This window comes from Onychomys torridus, chromosome 16 (assembly GCF_903995425.1).
Source record: "Onychomys torridus chromosome 16, mOncTor1.1, whole genome shotgun sequence".
Lineage (NCBI taxonomy): Eukaryota > Metazoa > Chordata > Mammalia > Rodentia > Cricetidae > Onychomys > Onychomys torridus.
Genome location: NC_050458.1, coordinates 30765671 through 30780863, shown reverse-complemented (window position 1 = coordinate 30780863; position 15193 = coordinate 30765671). Strand labels below are relative to the sequence as shown.

Here is a 15193-nt window from a genome sequence, read left to right as displayed (position 1 = left end):
CTTTATTTTCACTGAGCATTCTATACATACATAAATTCTCATGCTACAGCCTCCCTCTAAATTGCCTGTCTCTGTCACCCACTGTCTATTGACCACAGTTTTTCCCATAAGATTTATTTTTAGTTTTAAAATATTTTTACTTTTAAAAAATTAAAATATGATTACATCATTTCCCTTCTTCCATTTCTAGACAAGGACCATTATAGAAAACTGAAACCAATCAAACTGCAGAATTGGCAAACCCAGTTCCAATAGATACATCTACAAAGCACTTCTGCATTGAAAGGTCAGGGAATATCACAGAAGAGGGGGCAAAAAGATGGCAAGAGCCAATGGATGAGAGTTTGCTATGTGATTTTGTCACCCAGTAATATCAGAAACTACACCTGATAGGAAATCACAACATGTCCACATGGTTGGGCTTTCCCGGCAGACCACCTAGTTATTTCTGGTTCAAAATAGCCATTTCCAGGTCAGAACATCTTGGCGTGGCTAGGACTCCATGGCTTTACATGGTTGCATAAAGCACGCAGGCCATGTAATCTACACACATGCGTGGAATAGCCACATGTGTTCCTGTACGCATGTGTGGCTCACTCTTTAAAAAGCCGGCGCCATTTTGCACAGGTCTCTCTCTCCTCTCTCCTCTCCCCTCTTCTCTCCTCTCCTCACTCACATGTGTGCTTCACACAGGCCTGTCACATTTCTGTCCTCTTTAATAAAAACTCTTCTGTGGTCTTGTCATGTTCGGGACGTGTTCCTTGTGGGTAAGAGCGCCATAATAACTAACAACACCCACACAGTCTCATCAACTTGAACACTCAAATGTGAACTGAACAAGCACAATGCTAATGGATGTACCAAAGTGGATGGAAAAAGCCTAAGAGGACTCAACCCTACGCAAAGAACTACCAGCAACTGAGAAAAGCTGGGAGTGGAAGAAGTAGTCTTCCCTGGGGAGGGTTACACCAATTGGTTTTCCAGTGCCAAATGGTGAGTCCTGAAAAGATACATATAAGTAAGATCATATGGACTAAGCAGGTTATATTTAGGAGTATGTCTATATAAATATATATCCATGCAAAAACAATTAGTGAAAAAGAGAAGCCATAAATTTGAAGGAGAGTAGGGAGGGGCATATCAGACGTTTTGGGAAGAAAAATGGGTGAGGAGAAATGGTATACTTAAATTATATATATATTTACATCATTTCTCCTCTTACCTTTCCTCCTTCCAACCTTCCCTATGTATCCCCCTTTGCTCTTTCTCTCAAAGTAATTGTCTCTATTTCTTTAACAATAGTATATATATATATATCCTAGTTTTAGTTGCAAATATATTCCTAACTCTATAAACACAACCTACTCAACAGTTTCTTCACTAAATTTTCTATGGTGCTAGGGTTGTAAACTACTTTGACTGAAGCCCAGAGACATTTGACTTATCTTGCAAGATAAGTTAATGATTTGGAATTGACTTTTACACTCTTCAGTCACTAGTCACGTTCTTGATATAAATGCATAGTAGCAAATATCATGAGCTTCCCTCCAAACCTATGTTTGATGATTCAGGTACAGTACAAGTGTGGCTGAGAAGTGTCCACACATGGGGGTGCTAATCCTGCATGTAGTCACCTTCCTTTTTCCAGGCTGTCCACACCACCAAATGCCCAGATAGGAGACAGAGTAACATCCTCCAGAACCTCAGTCTGTGGCTATCAAATGGGTACTTCAGACCCATTTTGCTAGAATGCCAACATACAAAAGATTCACTGTGCTGTTGGAAATGACCAATGGATCATCTGGATGAGTTGGTAATGGCCCTGATGTTCACAAAAGATTCTCTTCCATTTCATATGAGTACAAATAAAAATTAATATGATACACAGCTAGGTATCACTCTTTGCCTAATCTTGACAGAAAGTGGTCAAATATTCAATTTGTGATCCAAGTCATAGTGGCCAAGAGCTCTGGCCTTGTGATCTCCAACATTCACACTCCAAGCTCAGCTACAAAGGAAAGGGATAGCATTCATTGTTCTAATCTTTCCTTATATTTCCTCCAAGATGATACCATCTAGGATCCTGAGAAGTTGATCCCAGTGGGGGGAAATTTTGAATGGAAAGCAAGTGAATCTGAGCAAAGACAGGAATAAATTATAGAGCATGCTGTATTGAACAATATAAGTCTCCTTCAATACTAATGTATTCCTCTTCCCAGCTACTGGGGGTACTTCACAGTGGAAGCAGATTGCGCCACCTTGCTTGCTCTCTAGAAATTGCCTTCAGCTGGACAGATATACTATGACAAAGACTACATATCTTCATAGGCAGCCTATATCCCATAACTAGTCTGTGCAGACAACTTGGGCTTCTTGCTTCAGATTGGGACAACCCTGAAGAATCATCCTGTCTATAGTGCTTGCACACTGTAGACTGAGTTCTCTGTATTTACTGAGTGAACTTCCCCATCTGTTGAATCCTACCTTTCCTCACATCCTTACAATGTGTTTTCATACAAACTCCAGCACATGTTATCAGATGTGTTTCTAGGAAACCAGGTAAGATCCATCTATCTATATTATGTCTGTTCATTTCTTTAGCAATTTCAGTAATGACATTGATTGACATTATATTTTTCTTTATTATCCAACTCTCTCTTTGAATTATTTGCCCAGTATATGAATTCACTACGACCTGTGGGATTGTGTCTATCTATTAACCACCATGAGCATGTTTTCTCTAATTATTAGGTATATGACACTGTTTATCCCCTCATAACTCTTCAGCAATTCAAATATCCCCCTTAGAGAGAATGGAATTGATTTTTGCATGGTTATACAACATAAAATATTCTTGCACTCTCTCTAGACCATTCTTTGGGAGTCAAATGACCCTATCACAAGGGTCACCTAAGACCATTGGAAAATGTAGATATTTATATTATGATTCCACAACAGTATCAAAATTGCAATAATGAAGTATAAATGAAAATAATTTTATGGTTGGGGGTCACAACAACATGAAGACTCATATAAAAGGGTTGCAACATTAGGAAGGTTGAGAACACCTGCCCTAGATGAAGGTTCTGACTTGGGTGAGTGGTCTACAAAGTGTGTCTGCTACAACCTTTGGTAACTGTTGTTGTCTTCTGCTAGATCAAGATTGTGGCTGAGCAGAATCCCCCCACATACTGTTCTTGCTATTCTTCTGAGATATCTTAAGGCCTGGGACTCTGATGCTCACAGCAATTAGCAAATAAAAATATTAGGCATCTCACTAAGTTTCAATTTTAGATAAACAAATAAGATTTAAAGATGGATATTCATCTTGTACTGCATAGAATTCCTTGCAATCTTTGGAAACATGAAGTGAAAATTACTCTTCATTTATACTAAATTCAAACTTAACTGGGTATTCTGCATTTTAATTAAATTCATTTTTTTTTACTATTTTTGAAATTGTGATATAATTATCTCATTTCTCCCTTAACATGAAATATGTATAAAATATTGTAGAACATTCACCATAATGTTCACATTTCTGGATTTGAAGACAGATCATTAAAAAACAACACTCCTCTGTTTATTGGTTGTACAGATACAATCTAGTTGTTCAAATTTGCTCAGCTCTCAGGTCCTTAATTGTATAAAATGGGTAGCATCTGATCCCTGGTCTTGAGAAGGATCAGACATGGGGATGGGGCTAGAGAAGTAGGTGAGTGTTAAAACACTCACATAGTATGCAGGAGATTTGATTTTATCCTGGTGTTCACCTTCCAGTACCACGGGAAGCACATCATGCAATGTAAATACACAGAGCACCTAAGCTGACCAGGAAGAATCAGCTAGAGACTATAGCTTTGGTCCAATGGCTACGTACATTTTGAAAGCTTTTGATTTATGTTATCAAAATGCTCTTTAAAAGTTTACAGCCAATTTCCCTCTAGTGGATGTGAAAGTCTGCATACTCTACAAAACCAATGCCAGATTTTATTAACTCATTTCAACAATTAGTACGGTAGTGATTTTATCAAGCATACTTGATAAAATCCAACATTCGTGGTCTAAACTTCCAAGGGAGTGCTATCTCGAAAAATTAATGACTCTATTATCAAGAACCGAAAATCTAGACTGCTTCACAGAGTAAATCATTCTGATCCAGCAAAGTTTACTCATCAAATGTGCTACTTCCTCCTCATACTCCAGCAAAGGTCAAGGTTAAATTACCCTATTTTTCTTGCCACCCTTTAAAGTGAGCCAACTCCTTGAAGATTAGCTTGTGAGAATTGTACTGAAATGGAGGTAAATGTAGTTCATATGCTGAGAGGAAAGCTGTTCTGCAGAATAACTTCCATCAACCATATCAAGAAAGTCAATCAACTTCTCTGAGGCTCCACCAACCATGAAATTCAGACTGGTCATGCCTCAGGCTGGCCAGTCTCTGACAATCTCTGAATCTACAGTTTGAGGTTTAATTACTCTTATAAGAATTCAAGTAAGTCATGTATCACATCTGCTTGTGTTTTATGCAGTCCAATGTTTTACCAGAAGTGAGAAGCAGGAGTGCCTTTTAGAATGTTTTGTTCTCTCATTCCTTCATGTATTATTTATCCTCCTCAAATTTTTAGTAGACAGTAAAATATAACTGACAGAAGTCATTATAAAAAATAATTAAGACAATAAAACAAGAGCCAAGACTCATAAAGAAACCAACAGTGTTGCTAAACAAAATTATTACTGTATAATGGTCGATGTGACAGAAAAAATGGTATGATGAACTGAGATAGTTGTTCATCTTAAAATGCAACCCAAAAAACATATCTATTTGCCAGGGTGGGGGCAGAAAATAGTATATTTCCATTTTTTCCTCAGCACAAAACTCAAAAGTGTACATTTAAAATAACACTGTGACATTATTGGATTGGCATACACCTATGTTATAGCAAATATCAAGGTTCATGACATCTCTCTGACATCCTGACTGTCTCAGGATGTTCACTCAACAGAAAATGATATAAATGCAGCACATGGCACCACAAAAGAATGTTGCGGTTGCTTTACATTTTCAGTAGATGCCACCTTTGGGAGCATTGATCTCTACCTGTACTATCTAGAACAGTGGCCAATAGCTGCCTATGCCTGGTGAGCAATTGTGACATGGTTGTTTGAGACTGACCCCAGAGTACAATATGCAATAAATGCCATAGAAAGTCATATCTAATTATGACTCTACCTCTGTGTGTGTGTGTGTGTGTGTGTGTGTGTGTGTGTGTGTGTGTGTTACTGAGGACTGAGCCAAAGCCTTGAGCACAGTAGGCAAGCCCTTTACCACTGAGCTCTATGTCTTGTCCCTTTTATTCATTTTTTTATTCTAAGAAGTGTTCTTAATAAGTTTCCTAGGTCTATTTTAAATTTGTACATCTCCTGTTTCGCCCTTCAGAGTAGCTAGTATTTCAAACCTGCCCCACTAGGCATGATTTAAATTACAAATTTTATATTAATTATAGTGTTAATACTTTTTTACTATTCTGTGCTAATATATTATTAAAATTTATTTCACATAAGTCATTTTCATTTTAAAATATGGCTTCCTATAAATTAAAATTACATATGTGACTTCCATTTATAGCTCATAATCAATAAGAAGAATAGAGAATGTTGTGGGTCATATTTTAATAGTATAACCATTGCACAAAATAATTTCACTAAGATACTGTTTTCGGACTTCCAGGTTCTGAGTCATCTGGTCCTGTTAAAAACAGTCATTCCACTTGTCTATATAACGAAAATTATCCATTATCTAGAGACCAGAAAAAGACTACACTAACATAGGATAAGCCTGAACTCTAACCCATTTATCTGCTATACTTCATTCTCTCATTGTGTTCTATTTCATCCTCTTAAACATGATTATTGAAAAGCTGATGAATTATTCTACAAGAATTCACTTGAACACCATACATACCAACTAATTCAGCCTCCACTATAATCTTATGATGAAGTTACTATTATAACTATATTTATTGAGTATAAATTGTAGAAGCAAAGAACTTGCCAAAGGTGGAATAGTTATGAAAGCTAAAAGATGTGATTTGAACTTACTTGTTTAGCTCGTGAATTCATTCACGAAGATTCTGTGGCAAATTGCCTTCTAAGTATTTGTGTTTCTGCCCATCAACCTGGGCTGCTCTCAACCTTGATCAGAGAAGTATCTTTTTGCGGTGGAAGGCAGTCATTGCCGAGATGCATAACTCATCAGGTGCTGAAAATGAGAGACTGGGTGCTCGGCCTTAAACAGAACATCTAAACAGAGCCACCACCAAGGTGCAGAGAAAAGCCTGGAAGGGGAGGCAGAAAGAATGAGAGAGCTGATAGAAGAGAGGACTGCTATGAGGTGCTGTTTTCTGGACGTGACATTCTGTCGCACTCAGGAATTGGCAGCAGTCATGGTAGCATGCACAAGTTCAAACCAGCTAAAACTCTGGCATAGATAAGGCAGATGATCTGTAGGCCCCACCCCTGGCTGAGGAGCTATTGGCAGTGGATAATCACAGAAAAAGAAGAATCATTTGATTTTTAGGGTGTAGTCACTGATTGGTTTCCCATGCTATAGTAATTGAATTATATTTTAAAAATATGGATTTTTGAGGGGAAGTGTGGAGAAATATAAGGAGGAAGTTACAGAGGGAAATGAAGCATATATATGATCATACTGGGTTGTACATGCCAACAAATTTTTCAAAGAAAACATTTTCAAATCTTGTGACACCTGGGGCAGTACTGGTGAGCAATGCTGGAACATTATTGGTGTCCCTTGTTATGTGCTGTAGGGAAGCACATTGTCATTGAGAATTTCAAAACAATAACACACCTGGCCAAATGTCAGCCTGTGTTTATTGTCAACATACACCGACAATTGTAAATTATGTCAATGAACTAATGCATCATTCCCTAAATTGAGTGCTTCAAGTTCTCAACCATTGGATTTTATGAACATGTACATGGGCTTCAAATTTGTGCATTCCTTTTGTCTATTAATAAAATAAAAATTAATTTGGAGATATCTCAGTTCTAAAACAGATGCCTGATGTAGGTAGATCCAGCTGCACACAGCGATTCTGACAATAAGTTTATAATCACTGGGAACCATTCAAACTTACCTTGGATGCATCTGGAGGTTTTTGTTTTTTGTTGTTTTTTTTTCCCCCCACCATATGTGGTAGTACATAGTCCTACATTCAACCACTGGATAAAAAAATTCAAAAAAACAATGATTCACATTTCTGGCAAGGGTAGCATTGGAGTTACTTCAATATGACACCCTAGGTGACCAGGAAGTATGAGTATTTATTTTTATTTAGTTGAATTATTTATTTTTATTATAATTTTCCTTTACTCTTGAGGACTTCATACACATATTTAATGAAATATGATCATACCCACCCTCCATTTCCCTTCTTTTACTTCCTCAACATGGATCCCTCCCAACTTCATGCCCTCCTTTTTATAACCCAACAAGTCCAACGTGCATAGATATCCTAAATGAGACATCATTATCATCAACACCAACCTACCACCAAAGTTCAAGGAACATCAAGAAAAAGGATGCAAAAAAGAGTATAAGAGCCGGAAGAAGGGAATGAAGGTTGTGAAATGCTGTCTACAGAACATCACCTACCACTGTTCTCAAGAACTAAAAGCAGCTGTGGTTACCTTACAAGACCAGCACAAGATCAAGCCAAGCAACACAGAGGAGGTGCTGTCCAGGTCCCATCCCTCACTGGGCATCTATTGGCAGCTGATAACCACAGTGGAGAGGGAGAATCATTCCTTTTTGAGGGTGTTCTTTCTGATAGATATCCCTGCGGCAGTGTACATGACTATTTTTGTTCAGAGTTTCAAACAATAAACACTGTGGACTGTAAAGTGGAATATTTTTATTTGGCGAGTTCACATTTCAGTTCACCCACAGAACATGCTATTCTGTTTCATGATTATTGCTCTAGATACTTCTCTACAGAGCAAAGGGGCATTGAAACCAGATCTGCTTTGGCTGATTCAAGTACCCACTGTGCTAGATTTGCCACTTGACTGATTTTCTAGGGACAAGCAGTCTCTCTCCCTAATCTAAAAACACTCCGTTTTATGACTGGATCAACTCTCTCATTCTATGTATTTCTGAATCAGCCTGAAGAGCCTGAACTCCTTATACAAAATGAAGCAGAGAGAACGTGAAGAAATTCATCTCTGCCAGGACTCCACAACTATGATCTTCATTTTATTCTGATTGCATCCCTGGGCCTTCCTGGACACATTTCTCAGAAGTAAGGTCAGCAGGTCACTATGACAAGTAAATCCTTCTTTCTGTCTGAAAGGAAGCCTAGCACCCTCCCAGCTTCATTTCTAAACAAACTCTTGTAGTTTCCCCAAATGCACCATGGTCTTCAGTTCTGTGATGTGTGTCTGCTCTTCCTTCTGACCAAAGAAACAACCCACTTTCTCAGTCTTTGACATACTTGATCTTCTAGAAAAACCGCACCTCATTCCTTAGGTGCCACCTCACACGCAAACGAGAGGTCTCTTAACTACTCTACTGCAGTCTCCACATGACCTCTCTGAACATCTGCTTCCCTCTATCCTGCCTTAAAAACATCTTAGAAAAGCTCAAGAATTACTTTCTCTCCATTGTTTATGTAACTAAAAGCCTAGGAATAAGGTCTATGTTTTTTTTTTTTTTACTGTGATCTCAATAAACATTTAACTAACAAATGTATCAATGAGATCTATTCTCTGATTGTTTAAAATGGAGCCTCCAAGAAAGCCATCTTTCAATATTAAAAGTAGACTAGGATTATAATTGGCTATTGCAGTAGCTCTTTTTTCCCAAGACTCATATGACCTGAAAATTATGGATGATGCATATGCTTCCTTGATTTTTCTCAATAATATATCAGTTCATGCTTTCTCAGGTCACATACTTTTTGTTCTTTCTTTGGACTTAGTGAAGTGCTGTTCCTACCAGTCAAATGTCCCCACCCATGTAAAAATAATTTTCCCATTCCCTCTCCTACAATCTTAGTAATATATTATGTACTTGCTTACTTGGGTTTCCAGGATTATATAACTCAACAACTAATAAGTGTGGTCTTTGTAACAGTTAATCTTCATTGTCAACTTGGAGACACACCTTTTGTCATGTCTGTGAGGGTATTTACAAAGATTTTACAAAGAGAGAGAGAAAAACCCACCCCGACTGTACAGGAATTGGGATCTTGGGCTGAGTAATACAGGCAAAGGGGGAAAGGAACTGGGTACCCACCTTCATATTTCTCTGCTTCCCAACTGTGGATATCGTGTGACCAGCTGCTTCCCATTCTCAATGCCATACCTTGCACATTCTTTAACTGTGAGCCAAAATAAATTCTTCCTTTCTCGAATTATTTTTAAAAGTATTTTGTCTTAAACAAGGAGAAAACTAATATAAGTGATATGTTTATAGTAGCTAATATCATCTGAGTTTTTCTCATTTGGATAAAAGGAGAATTATTGCTCTTTCTGAGTAATTGTGGCTATTGGGTAAAGTACAAGTACAGAAAGCAAGAGATGGGTTCTTTATATTTTTCATGAAGGCTGAAAAAACTCCACCTTGTGGTTCTCTCTTTCCCTCTTTACAGAGAAAGACAGCAACCCTCTTTACTCGCCAGATTGTTGTGTAAGTCGATAAGGCTTTTCTGTTAAAATAACCAGCGAATAACCTATTACAAGGGTCCTTATTATCCCCACAATAGAAAATGATAAAGAAATTATTTGGCATTGTATAGTATTGTGTAAAAAATGTTTTTATTGTGGTAGGAAAAAAGATATAGTAGTTGCTTTAGTAACATTATTAGTAGAGAAAAGCTCACTAAATTGTCTTTGTAAAACTTAATTATGAGAAAAGATGAATTTTACTGTGGAAAACATTAAATGTTAAACCCATGGGAAACATCTAAACAAAATCCCATTAAGAATTCTAATAGGCTACTTGAACTTGCTTCTGATAAAAACTTTTCCTTGATGGTGAATTTTATGCTTGAATTGGCCACACACAATTCCTGATTGATAATTTTTAATTAAATTTTTATAAGTCCTTGGAATAGCAACAATTAAAAATTGTCTTTCTATGGGTAGGTGATCCTAAAAAGTTAAAATAAAAAATGCAACATCTGCAATGAAACTTAGAGAAGATCCAGCTCTCTCTCCTCCACTGGAGAAAGTAGTAAAGAAATGAACACTTTCCTTGTGATGGTGTGAATGGTCTGCAGATGCCACCAGGTGATTTCATACACAGTGATTCAAGACCACCAGGAAGTGCTCCTCTGGATATACAAGGATTATTAAGATGATTAACCTCTGCAGTTAGTTCAGAGCTCATTAACTGCAAATACCACAGAAATGGCAAATACTTCTCACCATCGAGCTCCAGGCTGCCCCTGGGGTATACCTTCCAGACCACACAGGAGCAGCCACCCTGTTCTCCATCACTCAGAGGGTTCCTAGAACAGTCACTTATATTTTTCATCTGCTTGAGTCTGGTCCAGTAAAGGCAGGACAGAGTTCCATGACTGTGCCTAGTTCACATTTCACAGTAGAACTCAAGAGCCAGATGTGCTTGATTCTGACTAGAGCCTGAGTTGCGTTATTTGACCTCAACCACCAGGTTCCATCCTTTGCCAAGATACCTAGGAGTCATCAAGCCAGTGGCCTGGGGATCCTACTCTCTCCATAAAGCCCTGATGGATAACACAGATGACTCAGTAATCTCCTCATTCACAATATGGACTGGAGGATTTGAGCTCTGTTCCATAGATGGGAATTCCTGCCTGCTTCTATAAATTCATCCCTGTACTAGCCCAAAGCTTATGCCTCTGGAGATCACAGGCCCTAGTGTGGAATCTACTGTGTCATTTTGCTACATGTTCTTGGTGTCAAACAGCTTTCTAAATAGTGATGCTTATTTCCATAGACCTAGACTGCTCTCAGCCGTGGTCAGAGAAGTACCTCTACAGAGCAAGCAGCAGTCAGTGCAGAGGTTCATAACTGGTCAGAGTGCTAAGACTAAAAGACTATGAGTGTTCACCCTAGATAGCACATCATTCTGCACTCCTCACCAAGGTTCAAGGAACTTCAAAGAAGAGCAAATAGAAAGGAAAAGCCAAGATAGGTAGGAGTGTTGCGAAATTCTGTCTTCTGGACAGGAAATGGATATTGCACTCATTAACTCACAATGGCTGTGGTTACCTGAAAAAAAAAAAAAAAAAAAAAATCAAGTTAGCCCAAACTCCAGCATGGAAGGGGAGGAGCCCAAAGCCCTAGCCCAAACTGAGGAGACATTAATAGATGATAACTGTTGGGAGGAGAACCATTCTTTTCAGGGCATGTGGCCACTGGTAGCTTCCCATGCTCCATGCTCCAGTGGGTGGCCCTGCAACCACACACATATGAGCAGCACTAGTTGAACCTAATGGGTTCTTTTATTTTAAAAATGAGGAACGTATGAAGTTGGGGGCAGAGATGGAGGGAGAAATGGGAGCAGATATGATCATATTTTATTACATGCATGTATGAAATCCTCAAAGAATAACTTTTTTAACTGTGGACTATAAACGTCTGACTTAGAAGACTTTCTTATGTACACTACAGAGAAAAGCAAAGAGTATGTGTACATAAGAGATATATAACCCCGGATAAGCACATGGGGAACAGGGTGTCATAATCACAATGCCCTTGAACCTGAGTTCCTCCTGCCTCAGGCCTTAGTGCTGAGATAACAGGTAACATCCTTCTGCCTGTCTGGTAATCAGGTCCATCTACAGCAACCTTGTCTGCTGTAAAATAGAATGTACCTCTAGCCTCTGAGAACTTGTCTAAGCAGGGCAGAGATTTTAACTAAAACTGACAAATCTGAGCTTTAACTTTAAAAGTGTACATGAGTCAAAAGAGCACTCTATATGTAGACTGAAAATAACAACAAGGTTGCAATTTTATCCAAGTAACAGCCCATAGGCAGATGAACAGGAATAAAGCTGATTCTCATTCCATAGCTCTCAGCAGGTAATAAAGAGTCCTGCCTAATGCAGTCACTAGTATTTGTTTGATTGCATAATTATCAAATTAAAGTTGTAATTCATTATAAATCCCATCAATGAGTGGTTAAATATTTATTTGAATGGAAGAAACATGTAGTTAAGAGTTTTTCTGCCTGGCCCAGTCAGGACAAATCTCTCTCACCTGCCAGGCCCATAGATGCTCAGAACCGACCAAGTAAACACACAGAAACTTATATTGCTTACAAACTGTATGGCCATGGCAGGCTTCTTGTTATCTACTTCTTCTATCTTAAATTAACCCATTTCTGTTAGTCTATACTTTGCCACATGGCTTGTGGCTTACCAGTGTCTTTACATGTTGCTTCTCATGGCAGCAGCTGGCAGTGTCTCTCTCCAGCCTTCTATTTCCCAGAATTCTCTTGTCTCTTGTCCCGCCTATACTTCCTGCCTGGCCACTGGCCAATCAGAACTTTACTTATACAGAGCGATATCCACAGCACTTCTCCTTTTCTTTTTTCTTTTTTTAAATAGAAAGGTGACCACTAAACTTTGCTTGACAAAATGGTCCTTCAGTTTCCTGCTTCACAGAAGAAACTGCCACAGACATTCTACAGGACACTAAAAAAAGTGACCAAGAGACTCTAGCCCTGTGGGCTGAAGACAAATGCCCCAAGTTTACAAAGGAACATTAGGTGACTGTCCAGGCTGCCAGCTGTCTCTGTCTACCCTACAAGAATCCCAAAAGTTGCTTGCATCCTTCTCCTGGTTCTCAGGTAATATTATATTCTTCTGAGGTCTTTGATGTGGTTGAAGACTAGATAGTTATAATTTTCTCAGTTATGATAAAAGATAAGTTAGATATAAAAGCTTAGACTCACAAATACAAGATAGATAGGATATCTTCTTTAATATTGTAACTATAATTCTTGCTTGATAATTGTTTTTTATGTAATTTTATTATGTAAAAGTTAAAAAAAAAGAAAAGGAGAAGTGCTGTGGATATTGCTCTGTATAAATAAAATTCTGATTGGCCAGTGGCCAGGCAGGAAGTATAGGCAGGACAAGAGACAAGAGAATTCTGGGAAGTAGAAGGCTGGAGAGAGAGACACCGCCAGCTGCTGCCATGAGAAGCAACATGTAAAGACATTGGTAAGCCACAAGCCATGTGGCAAAGTATAGACTAACAGAAATGGGTTAATTTAAGATAGAAGAAGTAGATAACAAGAAGCCTGCCATGGCCATACAGTTTGTAAGCAATATAAGTTTCTGTGTGTTTACTTGGTTGGTTCTGAGCATCTTTGGGCCTGAAGGGTGAGAGTGTCTATGGGCCTGGCGGGTGAGAGAGATTTGTCCTGACTGGGCCAGGCAGGAAAACTCTAACTACAGAAACATCCTCTTTCTCCTATTTCAAGGGAAAAAAAGTTTGCTAACACATACAATAAATACATCTTCCCTAACCCTCTGTTAATTCCCAGTGCCCCTCAGGCTCAGTTAAGGTTTATTTATATTCCCTCTAATATGAAAATGAACTCCAACCACAGAAATTTCAAAAACATCTACTCATCTTAAGTATTCTGTGAGTTCAGGGTATTCCAAAGAAGGCCTAGGGTCATTTGCTAAGGACCTCAATTATTTTTATCATTATTCCTCCCAAACTGTTCCATGAACCTCCGAATGCATCTCTCCTTTAATGTACAGCTTGTTTAAAAATCTTAAAAACATCCAAGTGGTTAACACATATAGTAAATTAAGAATCCTCAACTTTGTCATGATAGTCTTTTCTCAGAAATTCCACTTGGCTTGTTATTTCATTTGAACAATGATGATTAAGTAAAGGAACAACTGAATAATTTGAAGAGCCTTTACTCTCCCCCCATGTCTCTATCCAGGTACGAGTCAAGAGTTTCCTTTCTTTCCTACATCTGATTATTGTACAAATGAACCTACAGACACACTTCAAGGGTCCCCTAGATAGCTCCACAACTGCCACACCCAAGGACCCTACTGCGCTCCAAGAAGCCAGATTACTTTATACTCAAATTTTATAAATGACAGGTAGGATTACCTCTTCAGAAGGGAGAATGATAAAAATCAGGAGGTAGGCAGACTTAGAGAAGGGACCCAGAGGGCAACCATTGCAATAATTTTCATAGTTCTGCAGTTCTACAGACAGAAGGGAGCTCCTGTTTCTTACCCCCTCTAAAAAAGCATCCTGTCTGAAGGCTATTCATGAGGGTAGGGACTTAAATTTCCAGAAGTGGATCCCCTCTGGTGAACAGACTTGAAACTGCAACTCTAGATTTTCATGATGAAAACAAATTATATATGTTCCCCAATTCTATCCCATCGCCTAAGTCTAAATCTTTGAAAACCTAAAAAGAAAAAGCCATTTTTTTCTGAGAAAGTTCTAGTCAGAGTGGAGAGAGACCTAACATTCCATTGGGTTCCTCAGTCACCTGTATAAGGGACTACCCCCCTCTGTAAGGAAGGACCTTAAGCCATGCTAAAGAGAAAGAAGGAATAATTTTTATCCCTTTAATGAAATAATGTGCTCTTCCTTTACAGAATTCCTGCCCCTGGTTCAGCAAGTTACAGAGCTGTATTGTGCAGTGTTATACATCTCCCTACCTTTCTCAATTGCTCAAACAAGCATAATTTTTCCTTTTCTTCTTTTTACCTCTTTTCTAAGCATATTTTTCTTAACATTTGGGGCATCACTTTTCTCTAAAGTTTTGCTTCCTTCCATGTGGCTGCTTGTCTACCTCAGTGCTAGCTTAACTTGAATGGTTTTTTTCCCTTCTCTTTTCTATTCTCCTCCTTTGGGCAACTACCATGATTTACATATTGCCTGCCCTGGGTTTTCTTTTCAACTCCAGTAAAAATTGTCCTGGAGCTGAGAGAGGAAAAGAGAGAAAAAAGAGAGACAGAAACAGAGAGAGAGAGAGAGAGAGAGAGAGAGAGAGAGAGAGAGAGAGAGAGAATGAGAGAGAGAGAGAGAGAGAGAGAGAGCAAAGGAGGGAGGGAGGGAGGAAAGAAAAAGAAATACAGTAGAGCACTCCTGTAATCCCAGTACTTGGAAAGTAGATTTTGAGTTTGAGGCCAGT

The 15193-nt window shown here is 38.6% G+C and overlaps 1 long non-coding RNA gene across 1 annotated transcript in view; it reads right to left on the bottom strand.

The window, feature by feature from the left end:
• The window catches only part of LOC118597441, a 161468-nt gene that overhangs the window by 126349 nt on the left and 19926 nt on the right, over positions 1 to 15193 (bottom strand). The window contains exons 3-5 of the long non-coding RNA XR_004946815.1: positions 11151 to 11280; positions 9320 to 9458; positions 6103 to 6338 (exon numbers count right to left, since the gene is read on the bottom strand). This is a non-coding gene — a long non-coding RNA (uncharacterized LOC118597441). The remainder of the gene's footprint in view (positions 1 to 6102; positions 6339 to 9319; positions 9459 to 11150; positions 11281 to 15193) is intronic.